The sequence below is a fragment of the Spermophilus citellus genome, assembly GCF_964194105.1.
Source record: "Spermophilus citellus genome assembly, chromosome: 4".
Taxonomy (NCBI): Eukaryota; Metazoa; Chordata; class Mammalia; order Rodentia; family Sciuridae; genus Spermophilus; species Spermophilus citellus.
The window spans coordinates 180,553,361-180,573,424 of NC_138185.1; positions in this window are offsets into that span (position 1 = coordinate 180,553,361).

A 20,064-nucleotide genomic window follows, 5' to 3' on the forward strand; every position below is an offset into this window, starting at 1 on the left:
AGGGTATATTCCAATGGCCTATATTACCATGGGATCAACTTCAACAAAGTTGGGAAAACTCCCAAAGCAGCCTGTCATTGTGAAGGCCAAATTCTTCAGCAAAAGAGCCAAGAAGATGAATGGGAAAGGAAAGAGAAAGGGCCTATCCTACTAGACTGTAACCACATAGAGAGAGATTCATTACTTGCCAAAAATTGTTTTTCAAAAGTAAACTTAAAAAAAAAAAAAAAGAAGGGGCTGGGGATGTGGCTCAAGCAGTAGCGCGCTCGCCTGGCATGCGTGCGGCCTGGGTTCGATCCTCAGCACCACATACTGTCAAAGATGTTGTGTCCTCCTAGAACTAAAAGATAAATATAAAAAAAAAGAAGAATAGGGGAGGGGAGGAAGGATAGTAGGGGATAGGAAAGGTAGCAGAATACAACAATTACGAATAGGGCATTATGTAAAATTGTGGATGTGTAACCGACGTGATTCTGCAATCTGCATTTGGGGTAAAATTCGGGGTTCATTACCCACTTCAATCTAATGTATGAAATATGATATGTCAAGAGCTTTGTAATGTTGTGAACAACCAATAAAAAAAATAAATAAAAGATAAAGGTTATATAAAAAAAAGAAGAAGAAGAAGAACAGGTGCTGTTCACTTCCAACTTCCAAATCTCCCACTAATTTCTCTTTGACTGATTTTAACACAGAATCCTACCAGGTGAGGATTCTGGGAAATGTAATTCAAGCTTTACCCAGTGAACCTGGTGGAAACTATCATGATAGCATTTCATTGTATAGCTTCACCATAATTAATAAATCACCTACTGATGAACATTGGATTGTTATTTAGCTTTTGAAATTACAAAATATGATGAATTGAAAATTCTTGTTTCCCCTGCCCACATGCACACACTTACACTGTGCACTCACACCGGACTGCATCTATAGAATACCTCCCCCAGAAAAAGACTGGTCAATTTTGGTTCAAATATTCATACCTGATCATGTGATGATGGCGGTGGAGCTCCAAAACTGAACCCAGTCTGAGTCAACAAGTACTCATTATTAGAATAAGAGGGAAGGGACTACAACTTATTATGTAGAACAATGACTAGCAGGTAGTCTTGAGTACCCCAAAGCCACATTGTCCAAGTAAAAGAAAACAGCTCCCAAAGAAAGTTTAAATGCTTTATAAACCAGGGTCTTTCAGCCTGATCATGATTGAGATTTGGGTCTGGATAATTTTTTGTTGTCACAACAAAAATGTCTTCTACAAGTCAAAATCAATACCCTCCCCCCGTAGATAATCACTGGGAAAACAACAGATTTCCACCATAAAATAAAGCCTAACAGGCATGAAATGAATAGATATAGAAGTTAGAACTAAATTTTTCTGCATAATAAGAAAAGAAATATCTGGAGTTTGAGAATGACAATAGCTAAAAAGGGGCTTAGGATACCAGACAGAAGAAAAAGTAATTAAGAGAAAGAGTCTAAGAGAAAGCAGGCCACAGGACAGGAAAGTGATATCAGGAATTGGAATGTGCCCAAAGAGGAACTATTTTTAAAAATTTAACATTTTAATTTTCCCTCAGAATCTAAGAACAATCACTTTAAACATTATGTTAATTTTTCTCTCTAATTTGTAATTCTCTCCCTTACTCCCAAATCTTCAGGAAACGTTCTCTACACAAAAGTGTTTCATTTATGTTGGTAAGAGGAAAAGAAGATAATGAGGAGAGAGAAAAAGAGTAGACAAGATGCTGTAAAGGAGTGGGATTCATAAGAATGTTCTAGGTCACAAACATGCCAGAAAATCACAGAAATAATAGGAAGTAGGTGCCCTGAACTCCCCATTTCGTGTGGATGAGACATTTTAAGTGGCTATTGCAGGAAACCTCCACCACAGCAGGCAGGTCACCTTGGAAGTGTGCAGAGATCTGGAAGTGTCTACAGAGGCTTGGTATAATTAAAAACAGACACTCTGAAGTCAGATCACCTGTGTTTGAATTCTAGTTCTTCCAGTTTTAACTATGTATCTTTGTACAAGTTATTCACACCTTTGAAACTCTATTTCCACCTCTTAAATGGGGGAAAAAAACAATACCTACCTTAAAGAGAAGTCATGAGGATTAAATGAGGTATAGTTATAAAGAATTTGGACAAGTGCTTAGTATGTAAAAATTGCTATTAGGGGGTTATAAAATAAATATGCATCAAATTGTTAACAGTGACTATTTCTGGGGAATTGGATTATGGGAGTTTTGAAATGCTTAAATTTAATATTCATCTCTGAATGTTTAAATTTTTGACAGGGAGAATGTATTGCTTATAGTCTCAGGAAAAAAATAATAAAACAATAGGCAAAATGTAAAGTGTGAGAATCTTCATGGTAAGCATCAGCAGGAAATTCTTTTCTACTACAAATTATAACAAAATCTTATTATTGTAAAGTTTTCTGTTAAAATATAACCCCTATGTTTTAAAGAAGCTCGAATGGGACATGTGTCCAGCTCAAGATTCAACTTATCTATCATTAGAAGACAAGTAAGGCTAATGAACACATTTGTTCAGATTCTTGCTTCTATTTCTAGTGTCTATTGCCTTCGTAGGACTAATTAGTATCTGCTTGTAAAAGATAATGTGCTTGAATCATACAAATCTTGCATTTCTTAAATGGGGACACAGATTCACTTATTATTGATGAAAAATTAAAATTGCTATGAATGTATAATACTCTCCTTAAGGATACTTTCTATAGTGACAAATAGAATCACCAGTGGGACCCTGCCCTATTTATTCACAAATGGGAACAAGAGCAACATGTATATTGAATGTAATGTGCTCACATGTGAAGAACTTTACAAATCACACTGTAGCCCCAGCTACATCTCTGACATTTTCATTATACAGGTTAAACATGATTTAAACTCAAAGTTACAGATATTTGCTACACTTTCATGCTGTGTAAAGAACTGGATTCAGAGATTCCCAGGATTTAAAGACACATACACTATTGTTTCTGCCTCCTGGGTGGCTTGCAGTCTATTTGCAAGGACCACACATGTGCCTTGGCTGGTGGGGGCAGAGAGCAGAGAGGAGTAGGAAGGGAACTTGTACAAGGTCACTTTCAGATCTTATTCTGCCCCTACTGCAAATACCATCTGTCAGTCTAGCTTTTCCCTTTCCTTCTGTAACTCAGGCTAATTGATTGTAGAAGCAGTATAGATCCACTATGTAGGCAAGTGTGGGGCCCAGGCAACACTGGCAGTTTTAATCTCTAAAGAATAGGGAATCAAGGCCCCTCCAGCTAATATGATGGTACTATAAAACATCCAGCACCAAATTTCAAAGTTGGATTTATAACCAGCAGACGGACAAGGAGTATTCAAGCAAGGATCTGCTATTCCAAGCTAGATTACTGACCAACACATTGGGAGTCCTTGCCCAACCATTTGTCACCAACTTCTGGCAAATGTATCCCTCCATTATTTGGGGACTTATTGCTGTCCTCCCAGTTCCAACTACATGGTTATAGAAGCTGTGATGTTTTATGATGGTGGCTTTCTATTCATGTCTGATGGTAACTTTCTATTCATGTCTGATGGTTCCAAGGGTAAGCAGCCATCTTGCACAGACAATGAGATTCTTCCCCAGTATTTTTAGAAATGAGTCTGGGAGTGTCTGGCTCTCTGGTAGAATAAGCTATAAGATGGGAAAGTCCTACGCAAGGTATCTATAGTCCCAGTTACTGCTGAGTGGAGAAGGTTAGTCTGCAGTGGGAGAAAATAGAGCCAGCACCAGTAGGCAGAGACACCAAAAAGATAAAGTCCGGGCAAGCTAGAGTTTCTTGTTCAAAGATTCCTAAGGCCCCAACTACCCTTCTAGTAGTTTGTTTGCACTACTTTTCTTTCAATGATCTTGGCTACATCAAAATCTTTTACATAAACTAATTAAATATTAATTTTATATATGTATCTAAAGTCTAATGACTCAAGTAAGTTCTCCCTAATACAAATAAATTATGAAGTCATCTTTGAATATGGATTATGTACAGCCAGTCTATTTTTTTACAGAATAAATTCAGCATTGTAGTTATATCCTATACATATAGGATTGTTGTAATGGATTTCTCTAATTAGCAGATTTTCATAGCGTAGCTCTATGAGAGATTTTTGTCACTGGGCTATTAGATTACCTTGATGGAAAGACCTTTGTATCTGATATTTCCTCCTCTTTTTTCCTTTTCAACAACATTGCCTTATTTTAGGTGGCAAGTAGCAAACCTCAAATCAACTTCATTTTCTTTGTGTAAATTGTCTTGTATGTACATTTCTCTTGATCATATTTCACATGGTTAAAATATTTTAGGATTGGATAAACAAGATATGAAAACTTTTATAAACCTTTTGGTGAAAGCCATCCTAAAGTTCAGCAAAAATCTTAAGTTATGGGGCTGGGGTTGTGGCTCAGTGGTAGAGGGCTCACCTAGCATGCATGAGGCACTGGGTTTGATCCTCAGCACCACATTAAAAATAAAATAAAGGTATTTTTAAAAAAAATCTTGAGTCATTAAGTATGTGTATATCAGTCAATACAACCTTTTTAGAACATTTCAAAGTTACTTCTGTCAGTCAAAAAATAATTATTTTCAATATCGATACCCTCACATTCAATTTGGGATACCAAAAGCCTCCCCTTTACCAGTGTTTTAGGACATACTGATGGCTTACTGTAAAAGGAATAGCAACAACATTAAACAAATTGGTAGCATAAATAATAAACCATGTAATCTCATTTTCAATCTCAAATAAGTGATTATATTACTGCTGGTTACCTGCAGAGGCAAAAGCAACCATTGGCAATTTTTGTGAATTAACTAGGGTTCACTGGCATATTTTCAGGAATTCAGAATTACTCATGGAATGGGTGTCAATGCATGAAGCCTTCATTCCAACTACTCAGCAGCACATGACAAGGCAATCTAGTTGTTTATCCCTAACACAACACAATAATCAGGTATTTAAACAGCATATTCCTTCCTTTCTTACTGGAAGAAACCAGAGTTTTGAGAAAAGAGATCTAAGAAAGTACTGGTATTTTTCTTTGAGTTTTATTAGATTTGCTGAACCTGTATTACATGCTTGAAATGAAAGACTGAACCATCAAAATGACTGCATTTCTAAGTTAAGCACATTTTCCTAGGGAGAAACTTTACGTTGATAAATAAATGTTTATTGAGTTCCCACTATAGACTAAGCCCAGTGCTATACACTTCTTAATCTTTTAACCTAGAGAGAAAATAACCTTGAACAACTATGAAGAAGTATGAAAACACAATTAAAACTACTTTGCATAGTACTCATACAGTGAAGGTTTCCAAGTGATCCAACCCCTTGCTACTCCAAGTGTGGTCTGCTGATCAACAGCATCTGAATCACCTGGCAGCTTGTTAGCAATGCAGAATCTCAAGCGTACTCCAGACCTTAGAAAGCAGAGTTACATTTTAACAATATCTCGTTTGCACATTAAAGTTTGAGAAACATGTTTTAACCAACTCCCTTGGCTTATAATTGAGAAAAATAAGCTCAGGGAGGTTAAGTGATGTGTCTCGACCAAACAGCTAGTTAGGGAACCAGCTGGGACTCCCAGGTAGCTTAACTCACAGGCCAATGGAACTCAGGATACTGTAGGATTTCAGACAAGAGGGACTTAAGTGTGTGTCATTCCCTCAAATGACCATTGATTGTTCCCATCATCTCTGTGCAAAGCGCACACAGAGAGCCTGAGTGAGCCCAATCACTGTGCCTCCTCCCAACACCCCCCACAGGCCAGGCTCACAGCAGCATCCTCAGGCTGAACTCTTGATACTCCTGACACAGCCCTCCATGGAGGGACTTTCTCCTTCACCTGTCCTCAGTGTAACCTCTTCCTGAGACCCTATTAAAGAACCAGCCCTCCATGAAGCCTTTCCTGATGACTCTAACCTTCTTCAATCTCTCCCTTCTTAATAAAGGTTTGCACTTATATGCTGCCTAGTACATTCTAAACAACTCATTATTGCAACATAACACATTTTCTAACATCATACACTAAACATGTGGACATATGATTATATAATAATGATACTGATGAAATCTTTTTCTCCATTGTTCTTTTCAATATTGTATATATGTCTCCTTTCCTAGACTGCTTGTATTTTTTCATATTAGACTATCTCTTAACACAATCCCATAAATGATATGTGGAGGAAAGAACTGAGCTCTTTTTCAATGTGAGAACTCTCATGAAGACCTGGCCCACTGGTGCACACCAGTAATCCCAGAAGCTTGGGAGGCTGAGGGAGGAGGAGAGTTCAAATCCAGCCTCAGCAAAAGCGAAGTACCAAGTAACTCAGTGAGTCCCTGTCTCTAAATGAAATACAAAATAGGGCTGGGGATGTGGATCAGTGGTTGAGTGCCCCTGAGTTCAGTCCCCGGTACCCAAAAGAAAAAACAACCTTCATGAAACATCCCTGAGACATGGTTATTTGGTTTTTACTTGAATACTTCCTGTGTCAGTACTTTTTTAAAGGCAGTACATTTATTTTATTCTGAATTTTGGTTATTAGAAAATTTTAAGATGAAATTTACTTCGCTCTAACTTCTGCCATGTGCCCTCAGTTCCCCTCTTTCAGGTAATTTAGAGTGTTGGATCCATCTCCCACAGGAAGACACTGAAAGGATGTGAACTAAAATGATGAAAATACTTGGGCAACACAGGGTACACCTGGCAGTTAGAAGCAATGAAGACCTAACCCTGTATCCTGCTCCCGTGCTTCTTAATAAATTCATTCAATTGATAAATTTGTGTTAAACACCTACCATGTGCTAGACTCTATGAAGAACATGTTTTTCTGGGACATTATAGGACACAGGAAACATGAACAGATCACACACATATCTGACTCTGAAGAATGGAAACAATGTCACAGTGGAAGCTTGAGGCCATCTATCCCATGTTGCATATCATCCAGGTCTAAGTGCTTTCACCTTTAGTCTTCTCCCCTCTCCTCTCCCATATTCTTATTCAAATATGGTTCTATATTTCTTCCTATTCATATCATTTTCTCATGGCTCCTCTCCCAAAGAATCTTTCCACAATGCCTTCTAGAATTCCAACTCCAAAGTTAATAAACTCCCCTAAACTCACAATCTTTTTCCATACACTCTCTCCATCTGTATGCTAGGATTTCTACTGAAGATGCTACCTCCCCTTCCTACTACACTGAAGGCTGCTCATAGAGCCATTGAGCCAAGGAAGAAGGGGTTGCTATTTTTTGTTTCCCAATGGCCTTCCAGATCTCTCAGTTATATATCCATTTATTCAATAAATATTGAGTACCTTCTATGTTTCAGGTACAAATCAGTACTTTCCACCTAGTATACAAACATTTATTTTAAGGCTAATGCAATCTACTTACAGGAATGACTAGAAGGTCTTTTGGCAATACCTCTCAGCTATAAAGAAGAGTTTTCCTTTCTGAACAATTGTAACACAGAGGCAGGAAATACTGGGTGGATTATCAGTTGCATTTCTGAGTTTCATTTGCATTCCTAGGGAAGTGAGAATTCTACTTCCATAAATTCAAGAGAATGAAATATATAGAATATTTGTAATGCTAATAGAATTTCTTTATCATTTAACAAGATATTCATGAAATTTAGAGATCTATGAATTTTAGATAGGCAGGGTGGCACATTCCTGTAATCCCAGCAACTCAAGAGGTTGAAGCAGGAAGATTTCAAGTTCAAGACCAACTTCATCAATTTAGTAAGACTCTTAGCAACTTAGCATGACCCTGTCTCAAAATAAAAAATACAGGACTAGGGCTGGGGATGTGGCTCAAGTGGTAGCGTGCTCGCCTGGCATGCGTGCGGCCCGGGTTCGATCCTCAGCACCACATACAGACAAAGATGCTGTGTTCGCCAAATACTGAAAAATAAATATTAAAAAAAAAATACAGGACTAGGGATGTAGCTTGGTGGTAAAGCGCACTTTGTTCTAATCCCTGGTACAAAAATAAATAAATATCTATAAATTTCTACTTTCTCCTTAATGTTACACCTTCCACCGAAGGTCGTGTTATTTCCCCTTCATTACTTTAAACTACATGAACCTGGCGGCTAAGAGAAAGGATGTAGAAAGGGGATAATTTTTAGTGGATGGCTTATTGTGGATTTTGCAAAGCTGCAAGAACCAACTTAGAGAACCCAGAAATGTCAATCACTCTCTCTAACCAAGATTTCACCACTTTAAGGGGTCTTCTAGCCTAACTTCCCTAACACCCTAGAATTAAAAGTCCTCAGTACAGCTAAGAAATCTGTTTATTACGTTGTATTTGATATTCCATTTTATACTAAAGCTGCCTGATAACAGGGACTATACTTCCAACTTCCTTTGTTTATAGAATCAATGTGTGTTAAATTGAGACTTCTTGTACTATCCTCATCAGAATATATGGTGCTTAAAGAATAGACTTCAAAATTTATTAGTGGAGTGCAACATAGCCAGAAGGCCCTCTTTGGGCTCACCTAAGATAGTACTACATAAAAACAAGTACTTAAAATGCCTTTTAGTGATAATATACCAAAAAATTATTATAGCACTTAATAGCTACTTTCCCCATATATAAAATATATGATTTTAAACAGAAAGTACAAAGCTGAAAGACTCTGATATTTTACAAGGTTGATAGCTGTCTTTTAGTAGCTGCAGCATGCTGGTTGGCATCACAAGTGAATTTGAACTTCCAAATAGGCATTTCACATTTCTGAATATATGAATAAATGAGTTTTCCTAAGGTATTCAACACACACACACACACACACACACACACACACACACACACACACACCTCAATCATTGGCAACTTTCTCCTGGATTACTCAGGCTTGAGTCAAGTATGTTCACCCACTCTGCCTTTCACCAGTGCCATCTCTTCATATACCCGTAACTATCTGGCACAGGGTGAAATCATGATTTAGCAAAAGGGCAAGTAGGAGGCAAAATGGAGTGCTATCTTCCCTAATTGCCATTTAAAGGAGACAATAAAAAGGATGAAACAAATTAAATTAGCAAAGAAGCAAGAGCATCCCAATGAACTGGCCAAGATAATCAACTTGGAAAATTAGCTATTAAACATCCACACATGTTCATTTTCATAATTTTTTGTGTTCTTGTGAAACGCAACCCCCCATTGAAACTGCTGGAATGAAGGTGCTCTTCATTTCTCTGAGATAAGTCATTTGCAATCGGCCTTGATGAAGTCGGATATGGGGTTTTTAAATGCCTTAGTTCATCATTTCCCATTTCAGTGTTAGAGTATTTTGATTGGAGTTGGGGAAGTATGTAAAAGAGCAGAGAAGTTGACTCAGACCAGTCACTCTTCACTTTATTTTATTCTCATTTGCAACTGTGTGTGCTCAAGTATGGATTTTTCTTATTTTCTTCATTATCTTTATGAAGCATCGGCATCATTTTAAATTCTTGATTTTTACTGATTTGTAGATTACCTTCCATAAATGTTTAATAAATTTAAAATTTCCTATTTCTATTTTTAATCTTTTCTTTCTCATTATTCTATGTCTTTCTCAATGTTAGTCCCTCTTACATATATATAGATCTTCATCTATATAGCTGCTTCTTTATTACTCATTAAAGACCACAAGCACTAATAAAATCTGCAGAAAAGAAATATTCATGCTTCTACCAGTAACTCTAATTTTATACTGCATGAGTTATCACAAAAATGCAAAGTAAGTAGCAAATGAATTTACTTAAGATTCTCCTTTCACACTCCCTTTCTACTCATTGCTCTGCCAAATCATGATAGTTACCTATAGCAAGACAGGGGATGGAGTACAGATTTAAACAGCAAAAATTTTAATAGGACAAGAAGCAATGAATTTGAATGGTTCATAATCCATAAATGTGAGAGCTACTGTCCTGAAGACTAGCTCTTCAGATAAGAATGTCTTAGTTGAAGACCAAGAACATATCTGTTCATAGTAGATTATCAGTGCAGTTGACTCTTCTTTTTCTTGAATTAACTTCAGGGAGTTGTCTTCTCTTCCTTTCCTATTCCCTCATATGTGAACATGCTACGTTTGTGCACTTAGACCAAGACTGAATAACTCCAAATCCTCAGACCAGAAGGCCAGCTTAAAAGTATGGTTTCATAGGTGCTGGGTCATAGAAAGAAGCCCAAACTCATGCCTGTACCTAGAAGGTCAATGTTCAAGCTAAGTAATGCTCTCCATGTTCATTCTTATTTATTTTTGTGTCACTTCTGAGAAAGAAAAGAGAGACCAAATGAAGAGAGAAACTCTAAATAACAATGAGATGCTACTTTCAGGCCAAGTGTCTGTTATTAGTGTTCATTTAATTTAAATAGAAAACACCTAACAGCATGCAATTAGATTAAATATATTTTTACTGAAAAGACAAAAATGTTTTACCTTTTTGAGATAGAGATAAATAGCCTTTGATAAATACACAATACTGCATTAACTTTATATATTTTGAATTTCTTTGTCAGAATAGGATGTGTCCCTGGTTCACAACTGTATTAAAACATTTTAAATGACAAACATATATTAAACTGTCACACCACCAGATACATTTCTGCTTCATTATCCATCAATACCTTGATTCTTTTTTTATTCTTTTCTTTTCTTTGGTACCAGGGATTGAGCTCAGGGGCACTTAACCACTGAGCCCAGTCTTCAGCCTTTTTTGTATTTTATTTAGAAACAGGGTCTCACTGAGTTGCTGAGCACCTCGCAGTTGTTGACACTGGCTTTGAACTCATGATCCCCCTGCCTTGGCCTACCAAGCTGCTGGGATTAGAAGCGTGCACCAACACTCCCAGTACATTAGATTCGTAACAAGACAAAAATCTACCAGTAAATTAGATTGCTGGTACTTTATTTTAGATACATTCAAATTATATGCATCTACTATTTCCCAGGGCACTGTATTTATTCTAAGTATATATGAGTAAGTCATAGCCCCTGATGCAAAAGAGCCACAGATATGGAGTTTGATAACAGACCAAAAAACATTGCTATGTAACTTGGGAAATGAGGTATTTATGTCATAAAAGATAAACAAGAATAGTGCACTATCAAACAACTTAGTCCATATGACCCCAGAAAAAAATTATAACCAGTAAACATGTAGAATCACAATTCTGTTTTAGATGTTATAATTTTTGCTTTGGGTCTAATGGCAATCATTAGATTTAACAGACAATAAAGAATTAACTACAACCCAGAGGAGCAAAATGGACAATTCTGTTTTAGATGTATTATATTTTAAAATAAAACATACTTCTCTGAAAGAATCATAGAACTTTAGAGTTTAAGAAACAAAAAACATTTTTAAAAGTAAGATTAAAACTTAAATTAACCTGATATAGGAAGGGAGGTTGAAGAGAAGTCTAAGAAACATTAATTTAGGCCACATGTTAAATAGGCTTTTATGGTTTATTGCAGATACTTGCAGTAGATGAAAGATAACTGAAAATTCTCTGCCACTCTTCCCATCTAAAAGTAGACCCTTTCTCCTTGAATCTGGGTGGCCTCTATCTTTATTTTGACAAATAAAATACAGCAGAAATAATGCTGTTCTAGTTTTCCAGGTTCAGACTTCAAGAAACTATCAGCTTCCATTTCCTGTATCTTGGAATACTTGCACTTGGAATTCAGCAACCATTGGAAGCCTAAGCAGCCCAAGAAAGGCCCTGTAGAAAGGAACCAAGCTCCTTAGCCACCAACCCCAGTGGAGCTCTCAACTGAAACCAAATACCAAATTGCCAGTGATGTAAGCCAAGCTAGAAGTGAATTCCCAGTCTAGTCTACCTTCCTCAGGTGACACCAAGTGGAACAAATATAAGCTGCCCAGGTGAACCCTTACTGAATTCCTGACCCCAAAAAGTGTGAGTAAAATAAAATTATTAAGTGTGGTATAGACCATTATGTGGTAATAAATCATCGGAACAAAACCTCATTATGATTAATACCATCACTTCTGTGTAAAGGGGTTAAAAGTGCAGATTCTCAAGTCAAACTGCCTTGGATCCAGCTGTGTAGACTTGGAAAATTTAATTTGTTCCTTACATTATTCATCTATAAAATTGCATTAATTATAATCTAAGTCATAGGATTTTTGAAAGAATTAAATGAGACAATTCACATAAGCACTTAGTGTCTAGTACACAGATATCATTATTGAGAATTCACTATTATCATTTAAGAAAATGTGCTGAAAAACTGGAAATTACTGATTTTAAATGGACTTTGAGAACATATCTGTTCACAGCTTGAGAGCTTGTCTGTCTATATACCAGATTCTTCAGGTTTACTCTGCTCAGCTTCCCATATAAAATCATGAGCATTTCAATGACTGTCTCCCTCAGGGTTAATTTGGTGTTATCCTAAGCTCTTACATTTCATGTACTGTGAAAATATTGTTTCAAGAAATGGTCTGCTCATCAAAATCATGTGTCTCAATTGTGTTAAGTATATAATGACTTGCCATGTTAGCAAGATAAATCCAGGGTTAATTTAATGTGAGTATTTGAGATTTATTTTATTTTTTCTGGCTCTGGGAATTTAAACATCTCTTCCACTTGATTTTTTTCCCCTGTTTTCAGTTAGAAGTAGTATTTCAACAAGTATATCCACAAGATAAATTTGTAAATACCAGTTTCTAAACTTTTGAATTACTCAAAATGAGTAAGTGTTCCATCCCCACAAGCATTTTTAAAATTGTTTATCCTGCTATTAACTGCTACCAGATTCTGCTACTACAAATCAGTCAGATAACTGTGGTTTGTCTTCAAGTCTAAAACTAATTTTGAGCAGTTCTGCTACCCATATCTTGTGAGAGAGCTTGTAGAGATGAAAATCAAAGAAAAAAAAAACACCACCCACAGGTTTGCAAATTGGAGTCTGAATAATAAACCAGTCTCATTTAATTAATGTTTTTAATCCAAAGACAATATTCCCATGAGACATATGTGTAGGAGCATATTCCAAGTATATATTGTTAGGAACTCAGGATAGTACCACGTATTAACCTACAACAATTTCTCAACAGATTGTGAATGGTATTACTTTGAAGTCTTTTAATTGTGCATCGGTTTCTTCTAAATGGGAAAATTCCCTGAATGTCTGTGCAAAATGAAGGCAAAGAACACTATAAATTGAAATGAAATAAAAGGAGTTTATTTCCAAGCCACAGCTTGGAATCATCTGTTCTGAATGTTGCTGGAAAAAGAATGTATTCTTGATTAGGCTTTGTTGATAGGCAAAATGTGGAACATATTTCCAGTTCCTCAAGTCTCTGGGACTCTTGATATCAAATTCTGAGCTATGCAAAATAGATCAACACAATTTCCCCTCCCCCCACCAAAAGCAATACCCAATCAGTATAAAAATGATAGCATACAAGAGAATTCACCATTAATACAGCAGTCTCTGAACATATATACAGACCTTTTTCTTTTAAATAGACTTAAAAAAAAAAAAGACATGGAGTGTAGCAAAGTTACAAGATCTTAATAAGGAGTTGGCCAATGTCAATGATGAGAGAAAAAAGAAAAGGGCAAAAGAAATGCAGAAGGACTTAAACCAGTGTATATGAGGAGGGGAGCAGAAAATAATTCATGATGGAAGTGTGTCCTATGTGAACATAATTGCTTCTAGGGGCAGCTGTGCCAGCAGTTACTGCCCCCACCCCAACTTTGCAGATATCTTACAGAAGTGAAAACCAGAATACCCTATTCCACCACTAGCCAACTGCATGCTCTTACAAATATTATTAAGTACTTTCATTTGTTTCCCCAGCTATATAGTAAGAGCAATTACCACATACTCCCTCTTTGTCCCACTGAAATATATGAACTAAAAACCTTTTTAAAGTATATGTAACTCATAACGTAAATGCTGGTTTCAAGGTTATAATATTTGTCACCACCACCCCCCACCCAATTCCAAGAAACCATACAAGGTGTGAACCTTTATGAGCAATAGACCATGCCCTTTTTCAAACTGACATTTCCTCAGAATCTTGTTAGTTCTGCTCCTTACATTACAGGCAGGCTCAAAACCTCCACAGAACCAGAGAGGATGTCATTAATTTTCTTATTTTCATTGTCATCATTGAACTTTACCTATAGGTCTTCCTCTCAGCAGCCCTCTGTTCTATGGCTCCCCATCTTTGGGGGCTATGTTTTCGTCATCAGATTACATCCAAATACATAGTCCCCCAGCAAACATTAAATCTAATTAAAACATCACTGAAAGGTATTAAAAGGTGAGCCTGCACGGTTTACATTTTCTCTAGAGTCTTATTCTTGGTAATTTACATAACTGCTTCAGAATATTCAACATGCATTTTTAAATGTCACCATTTGCAGGGATTATTTGTATATTGCTCTTAATTAACTTCAACTTCAAAACCTGGTTGGTCAAAATCATTTTTTTGCACATCGTAACTCCCAGTCTCACTAGCAATGGTTTAATTAGGTTCTCAGCTTGCTTTCACCTAGATCAAAAGCAGGAAGAGGGGACTCGAGGAGGATTATCATAATGAACAAAATACACTTGCTCCTTCTTTGGTTTCTCATTCTGTGTGGGGTGTTTTTTTAGGTTCATACTGGAGAAATAATGAATGCACAACATGTCTATTCTGCATATGATAATACATCCAGGGTACCGCAGACACTTAAATATTAAACAAACAACTGCATTAAAAATTAAAACATCATTTTCACGTTCAATATTTTGTTTTCAAGAGAATGCAGAACAAATAATTCATACTATGTTTTTAATGGTATATTCTCCTTCAGAAACTATATTAAGAGAGAAATGTGATCCAAACCATTCACTTATGGAGTTTTAGTCCTAATAATTATAAAATTGACAGAAATCACAAGTTAGAATAATCTATAATCAGAACAGAAAAAGAGCAATATGAGGGATCTCAAATTCATAGATAAGTTAAAATATACGTGAAACCCTCACTAGAAGAAACTTCATGCATATCATTCAATCTTTTGATGCTTATTTCAAATTTTTTCAAACACCACTAAAATATACAATATAAAAAATTTAGCCCTTCAACTAAGCTCAGGATTTAGTACACAAATGTTTTGAAAACACCCTAGTATCATACGCACACATTGATATGTATATATAATTTTTATAAATATAATTATACAAATTATATCTACATGGGTATACACAGTCTTCATTCATTTAATGATTTTCCTCTGGATGAACATTCAAATTGTTGAATTTCCTAACCCATACACCTTCAGTACATGTTTAAATATTTCTGGAGTACATAATCCTAGGAGTGAAATTGATAGTTCAAAGGATATGTACATCTTTATTTTCATGTCTTCAGTTAAATTTGCTCCAAAAAATGACTAGAAAATTAAACTCTCACCAACTGTACATGAAAATAAGAATTTCCCTAAACTCATCCACACTGGACATCATGTCACTCTTCCAGAATTCTTTCTTCTGTAATTTCAGTAGAATCTTAGAAAAGAGAACAGGTAAAGTGTACACTGAGTCCTTTACTTTTTTTTTACTAAAGTCATCGCTAAGTAAAATAACTGAAACCAGGAACAAAACATGTAAATCTTTTTTTCTTATCAAAGTTGGTTAAATACACACACAGCTATCTCTCAAATATCATTAGGTAGTGAATGGAGAGACCAATCTGGAATTCTTTTAATAATACAAAGGAGCCAGGAGCAATGGTGCATGCCTATAATCCCAGCAACTCAGGAGCCTAAGGCAGGAGGATTGCAAGTTCAAAGCTGCCTCAACAGATTAGCCAGGCACTTAGCAACTCAGGGAGACCCTATCTCTAAATAAAATATTTAAAAGGGCTGGGGATGTGGCTAAATGGTTAAGCACCCCTGGGTTCAATCCCTGGTACCAAAAAAAAAAAAAAAAAAAAAAAAAAGAACATTAAGTTATAACACCTGAAAGCCACAGTTCCTTCTGAAATTTCGTATATTTTAAAGCATATGCTCCAGAGAAATTGAGAAGTTAAGTTTAAAGATGGTTGAGAGCATAAAAAACAAAACACTATAACTGATTTTTAAAATAATATGAATCACAACAACTTTTTATAACTAGGTCTGGTTCCAAATAAAAATTTAAATAACTGAACAACTGTTTTACAATATCAACTCATTAGTCATCAGTTTCAATATTTAGTATCCTGCTAAAGATCATGTATAAAACAATTCAAGAAAGTTTAGAGGTGAAATAATTGGGTTATGAGGGTTTTAACCTAATCAGTGCATTAACCTCCTGATAGGAATTAACCTCCTGATAGGATAAGTATAGGAAGATAGGATGTGGTTGAAATAGGTAGGTCTTCGGTGATGTGCCTTAGGGTATATGTTGTGTTCAGGGTGAGGCAAGTCTCTCTGGTGTGATGCCCTGAGCCGCCTTCCTCTGCCACATCCTTCCACCATGATGTTCTGCCTCACTTCAAACCCCCAAGGAATAGAGACAGCTGTCTATGGATTGAGACCTCTGAAACCATGAGTCCCCAAATAAACTTTTCCTCCCAAAATTGTTCTTGTTAGTTCTCTTGGTCACAGAAGAAAAAAAACTGACTAAAACAGTGGTACTAACCATAAGTAATTTGTCCCACCTTTATTTGAATGAAGACAGTAGAGAGAAACTCATCTAATCCACCCCTATAGTAACTATTTACAAGGCAAAATTAATTAAAACAGTGTAAATTTGTACATTTTGGGCAACAAAATGAATAAAAACAAAAAAAACACCATCTCAATAGATGCATAAAAAGCATTTGACAAAATTCACTCCCTTTCATGATAAACTATTTTCAATGATTTTATTTTCTCTATTTGTCTCACTAATCCACTTGAAGTTTATTTTCTTAAATGATGTAAGTGTAGATCCATACTTTTACTGAATTTTGGTTTAATCATCCCTAAACTATGTGATAGATCATCTTTCCTACTCCCTTTTAGACAATGTATTATTTTAAATATATAGGCAGGAGGATTGCAAGTATAATATATATTATTTTAAACATATATTTTAACTATATATGTTTAAGCTGCATAATTGTATTATACAATTATACAATTGTCAGGAGTTTGGTTAATATGACTTTTTTCTCCAAGAAACTAAGCCACTATCAGTTTACTGACAAAATCCTGGGGATAAATCAAAACCTTATACAAATTCACATGTGCATAATATGTAATTTTTTATAGGAGACATTTAAATTCCTCTTTAGAGTTCTACTATGATAAATAGGGCCTCAGTAATTTTTTAAGAACCTAGTTAGCCTTCTCTAAAAAGAGGGTTTAAATCAAATTACATTTTCTCTACCTATGTTTTACAGCTAATTACTCATTTTGTTGACATTTTAGATATTATTTATCTTCTAGGACCCTTACAGAAACTTTAAAAAACAAAATAATCTTTCTTGCTTCAAAGGAATTTTGGAAGACCTCAGAGTCATTCCTCTGGGATAGAGAGAAAATGTTAGCAAGAAACAGGGAGTATGAAAAAAATGGAAAAAAAAAGAATTTTGAGTGTCCTGAAGTAAGTCTCTTTAGAATGACTAGAAGAGCATATTAGATATAACCATATAAACACAAACACGTTTTTCAAAAAATAATAATTTCAAAAACTAACTTCTATACTTCTAATATAAGTGATTAAGAAATCATTATAGTCAGAATAGCAAAAATATTCCAGAATTGGTTTCATAAATGCAGATATCTGGCCAAATGTTTGAGTCCAAGACACAGCAAGCCACTACTGTACACTGACATGCTGTCAATGGTGGGTACAAAACAGCATGCACTAGAAAAATGTGAAGCGAACAGTTGTAGTGTGATATAAGAAAGAGCATATGTTTGACAAACTGAATTGCAATCTGTACAATAAGATGTTAAGGTTTTTAAGAAGTATTTTAGCCTAAATAATTTTTTTGGAGAACTCCTTTTGAGAGTGACAGAAGAAATGTGCTGTTGAGAGAGAGCAACAACAAAGGGTGGCAGGGGGTGCTATAATACAGCTTACAAGAGGTTCTTTGTTTATAATTATCCTAAACACAATAAAAACTCGAAACATAACATTTGTGAAGGCTAAAGTTAAGAATGACAAAAGAGATAGGAATCAACAATGTAAACAATTAAGAAAGACAAAAAAAGTTAAGGGTAGAAAGAATAAAGATTTGAAATAGCTAAAAGTTTTAAAATGTTTAAGTATCAAGAATAGAAGCCAATGTACAGTTGTAATCTCAGCTACTTGGGAGGCTGAGGCAGGAGGATTGCAAGTACAAGGCCAGCCTAGACAACTTAGCAAGACCCTGTCTCAAAACAAAGAAATAAAATAAAAAGGGCTGGGGATATAGCTCAGTGGTAAAGCAACCCTGGGCTCAATCCCCAGTATTCCTCCTTAGAAAATAGAAAATAAGAAACTCAGAAATGTAAAAAGGTAAAGATAGGACTCTGCCAATACATTTAAAAGTAATACATTTTAAGTATAAGGGCACAAAGAGTTAAAGTAAGAGAAAATAGGCATAAAGAAGAATGTTCCAAGATAAACTCGTGATTCTTTAAAATTTAAAAATAAGATAAAACAGGAAAAATAAAAATGGATCAAATATCCAAATGATAAAGTTTAAAGACATTTAAGGCCAATATTTTTAAGCTTTTATATTATGGAGCTCTTCAAACGCATAGAAGTAAAGAGAACAGCATGCATTTTATCCAGATCTACCATGAACCTGCCACCAACCTTATTTTGTTTACACTTTGCACCTCTCTTCTCCCCCTTTTCTCCCACTTCCTTTCCCTTGCTTCCTCTAACCCCAGATTCTGTTCCTAAGTGCTTTGTCAAATACCTCTTTTCCCTAGGTTGTGTGCTTATTTAATATTCATGCCCAATTCCTTATGATTTTACTCTTTTATTACCAAAAACACATTCATTCAGTCCTCAAGACTCCTGTTCATCGTAAACATTACTCTCATTTTCATTTTAAAGCTTTTTTCCCACCCCACTCCTTTCTTCTCCACTCTGTGCTTTTTTCCCTAGTGCAGACTCCCAAGGCCTGGGGTAGGGAAAAATTGGTCTGTTTTCTCTCAGCCAGTTCTTCCCTTAACAGATGCTTACCCAGTTATGTTAGGGCAGAAAAAGAGGAAGAGGAAAATGATCACCTCTCCTTTTTATGTTGGCTGTCTGTTTCTTCAACTAATCCTCAGTGAACCAAGTTCTATCTCTGTGCTTAGAATCAAAATACCAGCTCTCTTGTGGGTTACACTCATAGTTCTTTGGAAGCCTCTGCATAGTGCTTTGATGCAGGTCTGTCTCAGTTTCTACTTTGTCATCCTCTGCTCAAGCCATCCTCACAAATCCACCCATGGCTTTTAGCTATCATGATTCCCTTGTTCAGCTCATAGTCCTTTTGAGTGATTGGGAACCAACAAGACAGCTTAAGCTAAGTCACTCTCTAGAGTATACACCTTATACCAATGATGTTCTCAAATCTTTATTGTACCTCATGGTGGAAATTAAGGTTGCCACCAACCCAACCCCTGGCATTCCCTCTCTGTGCTGAAACATCCTTTCTCCTCATTTATCTCTGATGGATTGACAACTATTAAACAAAAACAGGCCATCACTCCTCAACTTGGTGAGACAGAGAACCGCTCCAGAATTGCCATTTTTATTAGGATAGACTAACACCACTCAGAAAAGGTGAGAAAATGAAGAAAGGCCAGTTCTAACTCTTTAAGCTATGCATTCCCTTAAAAGACACTTCCTCCTTTCCCATATTCTTAGGAGGGGATTGACTATGCTGTGTCTGAAATGGCTCCTCTTAGCAGGCATTGGAGGGAGAAAATCACTGTTCTTGCAGAAGGTAGATATTTCATCACCTTTTTTTTAAAATTTTTTTATTGATTATTTAAAGCATTACATAGCTCATGATATATCATCTTTCATAAATTTGACT